Source organism: Podarcis pityusensis, assembly GCF_964106645.2.
Source record: "Podarcis pityusensis genome assembly, chromosome: 10".
Lineage (NCBI taxonomy): Eukaryota > Metazoa > Chordata > Lepidosauria > Squamata > Lacertidae > Podarcis > Podarcis pityusensis.
The window spans coordinates 1,329,370-1,345,168 of NC_138035.1; the positions used below are offsets into that span (position 1 = coordinate 1,329,370).

At 50.6% G+C, this 15,799-nt stretch overlaps 1 long non-coding RNA gene across 1 annotated transcript; it reads left to right on the forward strand.

Annotated features, from left to right (window-relative positions):
- The first annotated feature begins 46 nt into the window (after nucleotides 1-46).
- LOC308486490 lies at nucleotides 47-14,656 on the forward strand. Its single transcript, XR_013991084.1, has 3 exons — nucleotides 47-133; nucleotides 9,791-10,207; nucleotides 14,434-14,656. It is a non-coding gene; the product is annotated as an uncharacterized lncRNA (long non-coding RNA).
- The last annotated feature ends 1,143 nt before the right edge of the window (nucleotides 14,657-15,799 follow it).

Sequence of the window (15,799 nt, forward strand, 5' to 3'; positions counted from 1 at the left end):
TCATTAGGTTTCCCCTGGAAACACGGAGGGGCTAAAAATAGCAAGCCGCCGCTTCGGTCCGGGAGAGCGGCGACGGCCGCGCGAGGAGCCCGTCCGGCCCGCGGGCCACGGCAGGAGCCCAGCAGCAGCAGCGGTAAAGGGCCCCGGGGCCCGCGGGGCCGTCGAAAGGCGCCCCCTCCCTCCTTTGCTCGCGCCCTGGGGGCCGGGTGGGAAGGGCCCTGGGCCTCCCCAGGTCTCTAGACTGGGGGTGGGGGGTGGCACGCGCGCCCCACTGACTGGACCCAGGTAACTCCGACGCCAACCCAACTCCAGCCCTTCTCCCTGGAGGACCCGAGCCCACCAAAGCGCTCTTCCTTCCGACGGCGCAGGAGGGCTGGGTCCCCCCCACAAGCGACACGAAGGTGCCGCCCGCCTCCTGGCGCCCAGCCCAGAGGCCTTTGCCTCCTTCCCTGCCGCGCCGTCGGGGATTTGCCCGGGTTAAGCGCCCAGCCTTTGGGCGAGCGCCCCGCGAAGGAGATCCGCGCTCCCCCCTTTCATATCCTGCTCGCTCCCTTGACACACTGTCCGGGCATCTGTGTCTGTGGGGCGGGAAGGGGGTTTCTTGCCTGCCTCAGAGACCTCCCCCTCCCCACTCAGGTGTTTGCTGAGCAAAATGAAAGAAAGAAAAATGACGAATAAGAAGTGCAGCGGCGCTAAAAATAGACGGGGCGAGCTTGGTTTAGCAGCCCGTCGGGGGAGGGCGAGGTCCCGTGAAGCCAGGAGGCGCTGCCGGGCTTTCCGAGCTGCAAGAGAGGGTACCCACTCCAGGGAGGGTGCGGACGCTGCCAAGGTGGGCTTGTTCCTGGTGTCTCTTGGATGGGGGGGGGGGGGCAACAGAATTCGCTGGGCTCAGCATACTGAGGGTGGATTGGACCCTCTGCTGCACCGGCGGAAGATGCAAACGAGCGTGAAATTTGCATACAGTTTGTGCCATACGCAAGTTTTTGCTGGTGAGGGTTGTTGTTGTTGAGTCGTTTAGTTGTGTCCGCCTCTTCGTGACCCCCTGGACCAGAGCACGCCCGGCACTCCTGTCTTCCATTGCCTCCCGCAGTTTGGTCAAACTCATGCTGGTAGCTTCAAGAACACTGTCCCACCATCTCGTCCTCTGTCCTCCCCTTTTCCTTGGGCCCTCCATCTTTCCCAACATCAGGGGCTTTTCCAGGGAGTCTTCTCTTCTCTTGAGGTGGCCAAAGTCTTGGAGCCTCAGCTTCAGGATCTGTCCTTCCAGTGAGCACTCAGGGCTGATTTCCTTCAGAATGGATGTGTTTGATCTTCTTGCAGTCCATGGGACTCTCAAGAGTCTCCTCCAGCACCAGAATTCAAAAGCATCCATTCTTCGGCCATCAGCCTTCTTTATGATCCAGCTCTCACTTCCATACATCACTACTGGTGGCGGTAGAGGGCCCCAAAATTAACTGGGCGTCACCCATAAATGAGAAGGTGCCTGGCAGCCAAGTTGTCAAGAGAAAAGGCTCACCTTGCAGAATTTCTGTCTGCCACATAGCACGACGGCCATGCTCTCCTCCACCGCCAAGCAAACCAGGCAAAGAATTATAGAATTGTAGAGTTGGGATTTCAGATATCGAAAGGGCTGCCCCCGTGGAAGGAGGAGCAAGCGAGGTTTCTGCTCCTCTCGAGGGGGAGGACCCGAACCAATGGATTCAAATGATAGGAAAGGAGATTGCGACTAAACATCAGGAAGAACTTTCTGAGGGTAGGAGCTGCTTGACAGTGGGCCAGACTCCCTGCTGGTGGTGGGCTCACCATTGCTGGACGTTTCTAGCCAGAGGTTGGACGGCCACCTGTTAGAGGCTCTTTAGCTGTGATTTCTGCATTGCAGGGGGTCAGTCTGGATGACCCTTGGGGTCCCTTCCAACCCTACAATTCCATGATTAGTTTCCTCACATTAAACTCCAGTTCACTGAAGTTCAGTGCATGCTTCACAGTTGCCTGAAATGCACACGACTCATCTTAACCACAGTTTCTGTTTCCTTATCAGAAGGTATGAGGGAAAAGGCATCACCAGACAAGAGTATTTCCCCGGAAGCTGCAGGGATACCTATGGATTGTGGTTAACCTCAAATGCCAGGCGTGGAAGCACACAGGAGCTGGAAGAAGCAGAAATGCGTACACAGCCCTAGGCTGTGGTGCTTTTACACTCTGTGAGCACAACAGCAGCCCCAAAGCCGGGACATCCTGTGTATTTCCAGACACGACGGCTTGTCTTGGTAGTTTAAACTAGTTTCTTAGTTTCAGACACTTTTAAACTCACGTATTGTTAATGCATTTCTTTTTAAAATATTCAGTTTAGCTTAACATCTTTTTAATGAATGTGCCCCTTTTGACGCAGTGAAATTGCTTGAGATTTTCCGTTATTGTCTTTGCCAATCATTAGGTGGTCAAATGCTGGAGTTTGTTCAGGCAGGCAAAAGTTCCTAAAAGGGATGTCAGGGTTTCAGGAGAGGGCAGGAGGCTTTCATGCAAGCTGCGCACTTCGCAAGACATGTTAATTGGCTGCTTCATAACTGATGTATTATTGCACCTGGCTGTCTTAAGTGGGGAGGGCTCCCTTAGGAGCAAAGAGTCTGTTCACCTTGAAGTCTCTCTCTCCCTCTCCCCTCCCTCCCACTGGCATAGCTAGCTGCTCGGGTGCCCGGGACAGCGCATGCACCCTGCAGCCAGGGCTGGGGCGAACGCGCTACGTGGAGCCTCTCCACAGCCTCCCCCTCAGCTATAGGGCAGGTGAGGGCAGACGCAAGCCCCACACTGCTCAAAAAAGCAGCACGGAACTTGCAGGCTGTCCGCCCGCCGCCTCCCCCTCAGGAGAGACGCGTGACTCAGGCACGCTGCATTCCCCGCAGTGTGGTGCCCAGTGCCCCCGCCTCAGCTACTGGCTTAGGAAGGGGGGGTGCGGGAGCTATTATTTTTCTTTTAAAAAAGTGTTGTGAGCCCATTTTTTAAAAAAAAAACCACAGACATATTTTTGCCATATTTTTTCACCCCCCTCAGTTATGACATCTGGGGCGGCCCGCACCCCCCTTCCTATGCCACTGCTCCCTCCCACTCCTTTATACCTTTTCCAGGAAAAACTGACAACCTCAACCACACCTGAAACCCCCCCCCAAGTCTTTTGCTTTGTTCCCTAGAGCTTTGTCCTCAGATTTTCTGCATTCATAGTTGTACCTGGCAGTGCCATTCGTTCAGGGCCTAAGAGCGCCTTCCTTCTCGGACTGTGGAGTCAGAGCCCAGCCACCATGGTTCATAGCCATCCATAGGCTTATCCACACATTTGTCTAATCCTCTTTTCAAGCCATCCAGGTTGGTGGTCATCACTGCCTCTTGTGGGAGTGAGTTCCATAGGATAACCGTGCGCTGAATGAACAAGTCGTTTCTTCTATCTGTCCTGATCTTCCAAACAAGGAAGATTCCCCACAGGTTCAGCTGATCCTCTCCTTTCCATAAAATAGCTTCAATACTGCCCACTTTGGAGGCAGGGGGCCGGTGGGGGGAACTAGACTGGTGACTTAAATGAGAAATAAAGGATGCCCTGCATGAAGAAGTACACTAGTACCTCAGGTTAAGAACTTAATTCATTCCGGAGGTCCGTTCTTAACCTGAAACTGTTCTTAACCTGAGGTTCCACTTTAGCTAATGGGGCCTCCTGCTTCCGCCGGAGCACAATTTCTGTTCTCATCCTGAAGCAAATTTCTTAACCCGAGGTACTATTTCTGGGTTAGTGGAGTCTGTAACCTGAAGCATCTGTAACCTGAGGTACCACTGTCCTTCCTTGAATTTGTAGGATGGGGTTGCCCAGCAGGGAGCTAAAGTTGACTGAAGGCTTTCGTAGGCTGACAAGACCCACAACGTGGCCGCCTCTGGGTTGTGAGAGGACTCTTGCCTGATCTTGCAGCCTTTGGCTTCTGCAAGGCTGAGAAGATGAAGGAGAGTCAGGGGCCTCATCCTCTTGAGTCTTAAGGGCTGCGTCCTCCAGCTGAATAGATCCTGGTGGCCCCACCCTGGAAGAAGTGGCCTGAGCCCCATCCTGACAGTCTCCCTCTGTGCACTGCAAGGTCCTAAAGTGGAGGTGGTGGGGTCACTATCCAGTCAAATATATTGCTTTAGAGTCTGAGAAATGAAGGAGGAAGGGAGTTAAGCAGTCCATAACAGAACGAGGAACAAGAGTCATTGTTACAAGGAACAAGTAAGGGCATAGTCCTCCTGGATTACTGGCAGGGCAAAGGCTCATCTAGTCCATCACCCCCTTTCTCATAGTGGCCAGCCGGATGCTGAAGGGAAGCCCACAAACAGGGCCGTCTTACCCACAGGCGCTAGGGGTGTGGGGCACCAGGCTGAGAGTCCAGGGCCTGAGAGTTGAGTCCGCGGAAGAGCCCACCCATCAGTCGGAGTGCCATGGCGGGCTCTTCTGCTGCGGGTAGCTCTGCGTTGCGAGTTCGGGGGCAACCAAGCCAATGAGATGCTGAGGGGGCCATCCGGCTCCGCCCTCCTGCACGCCTGGGACTGGGCAACCGGGGGGACGCCAGGCGGATTTTTGCACTCCGGTGCCGCATATGCTTAAGACAGCCCTGCCCACAAGCGGGACCTGAGGGCAGTAGCAATCAGGGCAGAGGGAAAAAAGTCCTTCTTCATGCAGCACAGAGTTAAACTATGGAACTCACTGCCACAGGAGCCAGTGGTGGCCACCAACTTGGATGGCTTCAAAAGAGGATTCAACAAATTCGAGCAGGAGGAGAGGGCTATTGAGGGCTCCTAGCCAGGAGGGCTCTGCTCTGCCTTCGCAATGGTGTGGGAATGTTCTGGGATGCAGGAGAGGATATGTTGTTTGATTATAGCCTTTCCAACTTGTGTTAACAAGTTCTACAATTTAGCAGAGTAACATTCCCCTCTTTTAAATTTTGCAGCGGATGCGTTTGCTCAGGATCGCTAAAGCCTCTATAAGAACTGTTCTGGTATTTCCCCCTTATTCCCTCATAAAAGATGAGACACGACACAGTCTTCTATAAAAGTATAAAAAGAGTTTACTCACATTCTGTTCACAATCGGATCCCAGAAGGCAGACTTAGCTTAGAAAAGTAACATTCACCTGGAAACTATCTCATAAAGAGACAGTCCCTTTGTCCTCTCTTGGCTGGAAGCATCTTTGGCTAAGCAGATGTTGCTTCTTCGATGCATGTGGTGAAAGAGAGAGAGATGGCTGCCCTGCCCTGTGCTTTTGTCGTTACCTGCACAGGTGAGGCCACGCCCACCTCTAGTCACATGCAGAGGAAGTCTGTCCCAGCCCAGAAGGAAACAGGAAGTTGACCTGCTGGCTGGGCAAGCATTCCTCCCCATGTGTAAGCATGTTCACTCTAGGAATGTTGTACTTGACTGCTCTTGTGTTTCACATCCCACAAATGGGAGCGGCAACACCTCTGCCTACCAGTTGCTGGAAACCACGGGGGGGGGGGGACGTAAAGGGCTCTTGTGCTCCAGTCCTGCTTGTGGGTTTTCCACAGTCATCTGCTTGGCCATTGTGGACACAGGATGCTAGACTAGATGGGCCATTGGCCTCATCCAGCAAGTATGAGAACCAAGGTACCACTGTATCATATCAGTTTCATTATTTTTCACCTGGCAATATATCACAAATCATTATGTGTATGTGTGTTTGTGTGTGTGTGCTATGCAAAAATCACAATGTGGGAGAAACCTTGAAGCCAGACAATGCTTCTCTCGATTCCTGCAGTCCCTGTTAGCTCTGCTGGCTCAGCTCTCTCAGGCCTCATGCTGGGGCAGTGAATCACAAGAGCAGCTGCAGGCAAAAATCGCGATGTGGGAATAACTGTGAAGGCAGCCAATGCCTCGACAGAGCTCCATCCTTATTTAAGACATCGTGATCTATGAGTACATCGCAATGTTCTGTTCTTGTTGTTGAGTCGTGTCCGCCTCTTTGTGACCCCTGGACCAGAGCACGCCAGGCCCTCCTGTCTTCCACTGCCTCCCTCATGCTGGTAGCTTCCAGAACTCTGTCCCACCATCTCGTCCTCTGTCGTCCCCTTCTCCTTGTGCCCTCCATCTTTCCCAACATCAGGGTCTTTTCCAGGGAGTCTTCTCTTCTCATGAGGTGGCCAAAGTCTTGGAGCCTCAGCTTCAGGATCTGTCCTTCCAGTGAGCACTCAGGGCTGATTTCCTTCAGAATGGATGCGTTTGATCTTCTTGCAGTCCATGGGACTCTCAAGAGTCTCCTCCAGCACCAGAATTCAAAAGCATCCATTCTTCAGCGATCAGCCTTCTTTATGGTCCAGCCCTCACTTCCATACATCACTACTGGGAAAACCATAGCTTTAACTATACGGACCTTTGTTGGCAAGGTGATGTCTCTGCTTTTTTAAACGCAATGTTTAGCTGGTGATATATCACAGATATCGTCCAGTCCTAACAGGGATCTGTTAGACCACTGTGAGGACTGGATGTTGGCCAAAGGAGCCATTGCCCTAATATGCTCTTCTTCTGCTCTTAGGTTTAGCGTAGCCTTCTCCAACGTGGTGCCCTCCAGGTGTTTGGGGCTACAACTGCAGCCAGCCCTAGCACCATATGGCTGTGGTGGCCAGACAAAACGTTTGGAGGGCACCAGGCTGGGGAAGGATGCTCCAGCCTTTCCTCACGAGGAAGATACTCCAGGCCCCCCTTTAATTTTACTGGCATTTCCTGCTCCTTTCTCAGTTCTTTTTGAGACTCAACAGATGTGCATTTGGATAAGGGCACCACGGTATAACTGGCAGTCATGTTTCCAAGAAGCAGCAGTTCCTTATGATTAAGCAACATTGAGTTGCATTTTAGCTCACTTGGTAGAGCTTGAGATTTAAAGGCTGCAGGTTTGAGACCCACACTGGGCAAATGATTCCTGCAGTGCAGGAGGCTGGACTAGAGACTCTCATGTTCCCTTCCAACTCTACAAATCTATGATTCTGCGAGAGCCAGTGTGGTCAGACTAGGATCTGGGAGCCCAGGGTTCAATTTGTTGGATGGATGCTTTATAGGCAGGATAGACTATATTTTACCATTTACTATTACTATTATTGTTGGTGCTGACCTTTAAAGCCCTAAAGGGCCTCAGTCCAGTATATCTGAAGGAGCATCTCCACCCCCATCGTTCTGCCCGGACACTGAGGTCCAGCTCCGAGGGCCTTCTGGCAGTTCCCTCCCTGCAAGAAGTGAGGCTACAGGAAACCAGGCAGAGGGCCTTCTCGGTGGTGGTGCCTGCCCTGTGGAATACCCTCCCATCAGATGTCATGGAAATAAACAACTATCTGACTTTTTAGAAGACATCTGAAGGCAGCCCTGTTTAGAGAAGTTTTTAATGTTTGATGCTTTATTATGTTTTATATATTCTGTAAGTGGCCCAGACTGGCTGGGGAAACCCAGCCAGTATATTACTACTACTACTACTACTACTACTTCTACTACTACTACTAATGTATGTGACATTTAAACTTAAAACAATTAGCAAAGTTTAAAACACCCTCCCCTGCAGCATTAAAGTGGAAACTTTGAGACTTGGCTGTGTAGCCTTATTGCAATTTATCCTGGCTGTGGTAACAGACTAGATTTCCCCCTTTCCCCTCTTAATTAAAAGAATCCTGCAACAGACTGTAGATTAAGCATAAAAATATTGTTTACTTACATAAAAGTCTTGTGCTCGATTCCGGCAGTAAGAGTAACAAAAACAAGGCAAGCAAATTCTACTTCTAAATTGCAAGATAAATAGTTTGAGTTCAAAAATGGAGTCTTCCCCTTGAGCAGAGACTAGGTGCCTGCCTCAGAAGCCTGGTGGAAGAGAGAGCGAAGTTCTGAATCAGGAGAAAGTAGGAAAGATTAAACCCTTTTCTCTTTTTCCCACCAGATAAATCGAGGGAAGGGAAGTGTCCTTATTTAGTAAAAAAAGTTATTTTGGCTGCAAATTCCCACACAAATCCCCCCATTTGGCCATGAGGCTCACAGGGTGACCTTGGGCCAGTCACCCTCTCTCAGCTAGGGTTAGGGTTAGGGGTTAGGGTTAGGGGGTTAGGGGTATGGGTTAGGGTTAGGGTTAGGGTTAAGGTTAGGTTTTGGGTTTTGGGTTTTGGGTTTTGGGTTTTGGGTTTTGGGTTTTGGGTTTTGGGTTAGGGGTTAGGGGTTAGGGGTTAGGGGTTAGGGTTTAGGCTTTAGGGGTATGGGTTATGGGTTATGGGTTAGGGTTTAGGGTTTAGGGGTATGGGGTATGGGGTATGGGGTATGGGGTATGGGTTAGGGTTTAGGGTTTTTGTAGGAATAATATGGGGAGAGGGAGAACCATGCACACAGCCTTGAGGTGGGTTATAAATACGATAATTAATCAATTAATTCAAGCATTTCTATACCACCCTTTCTGAAAATACCAGGCAGGTGTACAGTAATATAATAACGATTTTTTTAAAAAAAAGTATAAAACAACCATTAAAATGACTGGCTCCTCAAAGAAAATGCTAAACAGCTGCAGAGGCCTCTCAGCCTGAATCTTATATAGAACTTGCACCATTTCTTCTGATAACGTTCTTACGATTCCTATAAATATGCAATTAATATTGTTTTGCAAGGTGGAGTGTTGATGGAACTGATAACGTCTCAGGCACCTCATTCCTTATTGCAGGAGAAGACTTTGAACATTCCTCATTACGTGCCACCAAAAGCGTGCAAGCCCCCCCCCCCCCCCGTCTCTCTGGCTAGAGCCGCTTCGTCAGGCTGGGGCTCTTCGCAAGGAGGACCCCCCTCAGCCATTGTTGCTCCTTTTCTAATTTGGTTCATTAGGGATTCTATAGATTTTATCAACCCGCCTGAAGGCATAAAACAGATTGATGAAGATTATATTCTAGTTAATTTGGATGTTAATGCTCTCTCCACAAGCGTCCCCCACAGAACCAGGCATTCCTCGTTGCTGAGGACAATTTAAATAAGAGACCCAATTTACCCTGTGTTGGCTTTGATGGAAATTGTGTTAAGTAAAAAGGACTTCTCCTTTCATACAAAGTAAGTTCTGTTGGGAAATTTACAGGAGAGCTGAGAAGAACTCCGTGGCCCCCAAAATAGCCAATTGGTTTAAGACGCTGTGGGTAGGCGGGGGGGGGGGGGTCAGTCTGGATGATGGCACGAGTCCCTCCCAGTTCTTGGGGTCCTGTACCCAGCAAGGTTATAATCTAAAAGAGGATTCTGTAGCTGAACTAGACAGAGAAGTTTCTTTGCAAGACAACAGCCACAGTTACTCAAGTGTCTTCATCGCCATCCCGAAAGAATGAGCTGAGTTGCAAGAGCTACAACTAAGTGAGGGGGCCTTTCCTGCACCCCCTCACCCAGCTGTAGGTAGGAGAACAATTTCCAGAGAGTTGTGTGTGAGATGAGCTGGAAGCCAACTGGAATCTTCCAACATGACCAGGTACTGTAAGGGTTAGGCTCTGCACATACAGGGAAACTGGTGGAATACTTGATTTAAGTAAGCATTCTCAAGGATTCTGGTTGGACAAAGAGATGGTAAGGTGCTAGGCTGGCAGAAGGTGGGTTGCCTAGAGAATAAACAGCCAATATGATGAATTTTCCCCCCTATATGGGGTGTGTGCTCTTGCTGGAAATGCTCTCACAGACTCTTTTGGACTCTGTCCAGTGATGCATTACTGAATAAAAAGTCTAATTGGGAATCTGGTTTGAGCCTCCATACTGAACCCTCAAATCCCCCTCCCCACAGGTAAGAGGCTGCCCAGGTATCTAAAGGTGCGTCACCACCACAGAGAAGGCCCTGCAGTGATATTTCCCCCTGCAAAGGGAGCAAGACTCGGAGCAGGATGAGAGAAGATTCCCTGGGGACAAACTGGCCAGGAGAACTCAGGAACACACTGGCCACTGAAGCAGATGTTCTGAAGGCAGCAGGACCTGCCACACATAGCTGTCAAAAGATGGGCTTAGGGACCAACGAGCCACCGAAGTCTCCAGACGTGCCCCTGAGTCCCTTGGAATGTCATAATTATTTTTGCTTCCTTATTGTAATAGGAAAGTTGTCCCGGCTTGTACAAATTGGTCTGCAGCCCAATGCACTTTATGGACTATCAGGGAAAAGCAAGGACGGGGAATTTATTGTCCTTGAAGGCAGACGAGCTGCAGCCAGGTAAATGTGCATTAACTGAGCTGCTGGAGCCTTAATTTTGATTCAGCTGGAAGGAGAAGGCGGTGGGGGGAGAGAGCGAAAGAGCACCGTGACTTAAGCATCTGCAAATGATCTGTGTCAGATAGGCTAATAGGGAAAGCCAAGGGTATTTGAAATGAATTGCAAAGCCTGCCTTGCTAAAACTGCAAAAGGTCTGGAGGTGATTGTCTAGCCAGCCTGTCTTTAGGAAGAAATCCAGGCTCTGAAACACCTACGTGCCCTGCAGGACAAGGAGGTGCCCCACTCTCCCTGGGGGGCATGGCCAGGTGCTATTATGATTCCACTACAGAGGGCTGGACTAGATGACCCTTGGGGACCCCTCCAGCTTCTGTAATCGATGGGTGATGTTTCCCCCAAGGAGCTCAAGGGGACGTGTGTAGTTCCCCTCCTCCCCCTTTCATCCTCACAACAACCAGGGGAGAGGGGTGAAACCACCTCTGCCTTTATTTACTTGTCTCCATCATAGAATTGCAGAGTTGAAAGGGCTCCTCTCCGAGTTTGACAACGGTGGCGGCACAGGCGGGGGAAATAGGGACATTCTGGGATCAAATCAGAAGCTGGGGTGGCTTTCATACTTCCAGGACTGTCCCTGGAAAATAGGGACACTTGGAGGGTATGTAGCCACAGAGGCTCCCTTAACAGCTGTTGATGACAACACACACCTCATGGCATTGGTAAGCCAATTAGCACAGGCAGTATGATTTAGAAAGGAATACCTCTATCCCAGTTCAAGCCAAAAGTGACTGAATTGAAACTCTTTACTCTTTTGTTGTTGTTGTTGTTGAGTTGTTTATTCGTGTCCGATTCTTCGTGACCCCCTGGACCAGAGCACACCAGGCGCTCCTGTCTTCCACTGCCTCCCGCAGTTTGGTCAAACTCATGCTGGTAGCTTCGAGAACACTGTCCCACCATCTCGTCCTCTGTCGTCCCCTTCTCCTTGTGCCCTCCATCTTTCCCAACATCAGGGTCTTTTCCAGGGAGTCTTCTCTTCTCATGAGGTGGCCAAAGTCTTGGAGCCTCAGCTTCAGGATCTGTCCTTCCAGTGAGCACTCAGGGCTGATTTCCTTCAGAATGGAGAGGTTTGATCTTCTTGCAGTCCATGGGACTCTCAAGAGTCTCCTCCAGACCAGAATTCAAAAGCATCCATTATCTGGCGATCAGCCTTCTTGATGGTCCAGCTCTCACCTCCATACATCTTTACTCTTTACGCCTTGCAATTCAGGAGTTTGCTGTCACCCTTTGAGGGTTATTTGTTGAAAAGCGGCTACTTCATACCCAGCTCAACAGTCCTCGTGGATTGATTTCTGTGATGCTTTGGGGAAAGAGAGAGTCTCTGAGCATGTGCCGAGTGCCTCCATACCTCTGAGCCCCCCAGTCTTGCAGGGTGCTGGGATCCAGAGCAATCCTTATTCTTTTCCCTCTCCTTGAAAGCGTCTGAGGCTGTGCTCTGGCGCAAAGGGGAACAAGTCCTGCTAACAACTCCCGGCCTGGCTGCGTCTCTTGGGGGCAGTGGCTCGCCGCAGGCCCTCTCAGAGCCTCGTAATGAAGCCGCCTGTCACTGCTGCTCCCGCCGTTGGATAATGACAGAGTAAGCCCAGCATCTGCAGCAGCAGCAGCCGGAGAGAAGAGGTGAGCTCAGCGCTGCTGACTAAGCCAGGGGAGCAGAGGTCAGCCAGTAATTACTTTGGGGTCTATTATCTGCAATTTCTGTAATCTGTACCAGCAAGCAGTACACTGGCAATAAAGGAGAAGGTGGCCGGCCTCTCCCTCCTGCCTCCGGCAAAGAAGGCTGCAGAGCCTGAGACTTCTCTGTTTGGAGGCGGCAAGATGGAGATCTGTAGAATGATCCATGCCCAGGAGAAAGTGGATGGAAAACAGTCTGGACTTCCGCTCTTAGTGCAAGAACTCATGGTTCAGCTTAGTTTTTATGTTTGTCTCACAAAGTCCTACCGTGTTTTGTGGGTTGTGTGGCGGCATGCATGGGACATGTCAGAACATTACAACATGTGCGCACATCCTCAGTGGCCCGGAGTGCCTTCCATCAGCTTTGGCTGGTGGCCCAGCTACGCCCAGGGACAGCCTAACTACTGTTGTCTAGGCTCTGGTAACCTCAAGGTTAGACTACTGCAATGCGTTATATGTAGGGCTACCTCTGAAGACAGTTTGGAAACTTCAGCTGGTACAGAATTCAGCAGCCAGGTTGCTCACCAGAGCAAGACAGTTTGAGCATCTTACGCCAATCCTGGTCCAACTGCACTGGCTACCGATTAGTTTCCGGGCCCAATTCAAAGTGCTGGTTTTGACCTATGAAGCCTTAAACGCCTCAGGACCGCAATACCTCAAGGACCGCCTCTCCCCATATGAACCCACCCAGACCCTAATACCATCTCCTGAGGCCCCCCTTGGTGTGTCTCCTCCTCGAGAAGTCCAGAGGTGGCAACACGAGAACGGGGCCTTCTCTGCAGTGGCTCCCTGTCTGTGGAATGCTCTCCCCAGGGAAGTTTGCCTGGCACCTTCATTATACACCTTTATGCACCAGGCAAAAACATCCCTTTTTAACCAGGTTGATTTGATTGACATCCTATGTCCTTTTAAAATGTGGCTCTTTTTTGGGGCGGTGTTATTGGGCTGTTGTTTTTATTTTGATTAGATAGATATATGCCAGTATAGAAAATTCAATAAATTAAATAAAATGAAGTGTGTGCATGGTGTCAACATGGCGTGTGCATGCCGACATCACTTGCATGCGGTACTGGACCCTTCAGTTGTGAGCCCTCTGCTGAACTGACAAACATGAGGAAGGAAGGATAATATCTAATAAATATATCCTCTCCTAGCATCTGTTCACATCCCAACAAATAAACTTCATTTAGGGTTCCCTTGGGAGACTCTTCCAAGCCCACCGTTCTATGATTCTGTGACCTTGGAAGGTGCTGGGAAAGGTCTTCCTTGCAGGTTTGTTGTTGTTGTTGTTGAGTCCTTTAGTCGTGTCCGCCTCTTCGTGACCCCCTGGACCAGAGCACGCCAGGCACTCCTGTCTTCCACTGCCTCCCGCAGTTTGGTCAAACTCACATTGGTAGCTACGAGAACACTGTCCCACCATCTCGTCCTCTGTCGTCCCCTTCTCCTTGTGCCCTCCATCTTTCCCAACTTCAGGGTCTTTTCCAGGGAGTCTTCTCTTCTCATGAGGTGGCCAAAGTCTTGGAGCCTCAGCTTCAGGATCTGTCCTTCCAGGGAGCACTCAGGGCTGATTTCCTTCAGAATGGATAGGTTTGATCTTCTTGCAATCCATGGGACTCTCAAGAGTCTCCTCCAGCACCAGAATTCAAAAGCATCCATTCTTTGGCGATCAGCCTTTTTTATGGTCCAGCTCTCACTTCCATACATCTTTATTCTTTACGCCTTGCAATTCAGGAGTTTGCTGTCACCCTTTGAGGGTTCTTTGTTGAAAAGCGGCCTACTTCATACCCAGCTCAACAGTCCTCGTGGATTGATTTCTGTTATGCTTTGGGGAAAGAGAGAGTCTCTGAGCATGTGCCGAGTGCCTCTGTACCTCTGAGCCCCCCAGTCTTGCAGGGTGCTGGGATCCAGAGCAATCCTTATTCTTTTCCCTCTCCTTGAAAGCGTCTGAGGCTGGGCTCTGGCGCAAAGGGGAACAAGTCCTGCTAACAATGATCTTCGCTGTTTTGATGTTGAGCTTCAGACCATATTTTGCCCTCTCCTCTTTCACCCTCATTCAAAGGTTCTTTAATTCCTCCTCACTTTCTTAAGCAGGTTCTTAAGCAGAGGTTGAAGGACCACCTGACAGTGATGCTTTAGCTGTGATTCCTGCATTGCAGGGGGCTGGACTAGATGGCCCTCAGGGGTCCCTTCCAGCTCTACAATTCTTTGACTGGAGGGCCTCTTTCCGGAGATTCACCAAGGCCTCCCTTTGCGGGAGGCTGAGCGATCACTGCAGCGGCGATCACTTTCAAGCATGCAGCTTTGCGTAAATTGCAAATCGGGTGTGGTTTGAAGTGGCTTTTCAAATATTGTTCCGCTAATTTGTAAGCTGGGGAGGGGGGCTGCTGCGCATCTGTGGGGGTCTGCATATCAAAAGGAGCCTCTCCCTTCGAAGCGGAGCCTGCCGTCTGTTCCTTCTGAATGTGTCAGCTGTCGCTTAAACTGCACGGTCTCCTTCGGAGCAGGTGGGACCCTCCTCGATTTGGAGCTCGGATGGAGACGCCGCGCGCAAGATCCGGGGAGCCGCGAGGAAGCTGCGCGGCGACTTTCTTCTCCGCGAGACCCTAATTTCTGCAGCTGTTAAGTGGAAGGAAATGTTAATTGCCGCCATTGTGCATTGTTCGCCTTTCATCTCCGCGTGTTTGTTGTGTGCAAACAGGCTAAATATAGCTCTAATTGTTCTGTCAATTAATTGCTTCATCTGAGAGGCACCTGCGCCGACTCTCGCCGGGCTCCGTCTGCTCTCTCGAAATTCCTCGGGAGGGACTCCCTCTGTCAGCTTGCCTGGGCTAGGCGAGGCTGCGAAGGGGGGGGCGCAGCGAGGCTGGCACGGAGCCCCAATGCGCGGGGAGGGGGGTTTGTGGGCTCCCCGAAGGCTGCTGAGGCGCAGGACTAGCCCAACTGTCTTTCAGGGCTCCTCCAGACTGGGGGCAGGGGTGTCGTTCCCGGTACCCCAAGGGTGTATTCTGCAAAGAATCGCTGACCTAGGGATGGTGCAAAATAAAAAAAATTCCTTCCAGTAGCACCTTAGAGACCAACTAAGTTTGCTCTTGGTATGAGCTTCTATGTGCATGCACACTTCTTCAGATACACTGAAACAGAAGACACCAGACCCTTATACAGTGGTACCTCGGGTTACATTCGCTTCAGGTTACATACGCTTCAGGTTGCAGGCTCCGCTAACCCAGAAATAGTACCTCGGGTTAAGAACTTTGCTTCAGGATGAGAACAGAAATCGTGCTCCAGTGGCAGCGGGAGACCCCATTAGCCAAAGTGGTGCTTCAGGTTAAGAACAGTTTCAGGTTAAGAACGGACCTCCGGAACGAATTAAGTTCTTAACCCGAGGTACCACTGTATATAGTGAGAGGGTGGGGAGGGGTATTCCTCAGAAGGGTGGTGGGAATGGGTGATTGGCTGATAGCTTTTAGCCATCTCACCCCTTGCTTTTTCCTGTAAGACCAATTGCAGTCGTTAACAGTCGTGGACAGGTTTAGCACACCTTTCAGCCAGTCACCCATTCCCACCACCCTTCTGAGTAATACCCCTTCTCACCCTCTCACCATATATAAGGGTCTGGTGACTTCTCTTTCAGTGTATCTGAAGAAGTGTGCATGCACATGGAAGCTCATACCAAGAACAAACCAATAACAAAAAAGGAATTTTTTAATTTTGTTTCGACTACGGCAGACCAACACGGCTACCTACCTGTAACTAGGGATGGTACGTTAGCAATGGGTTCACACCTGACCCTTGGCACATAATGGAATCATAATAACCCCAGAAGACCCTGCCGGATCAGGCCCAGTGGCCCATCTAGTCCAGCGGTGGCCA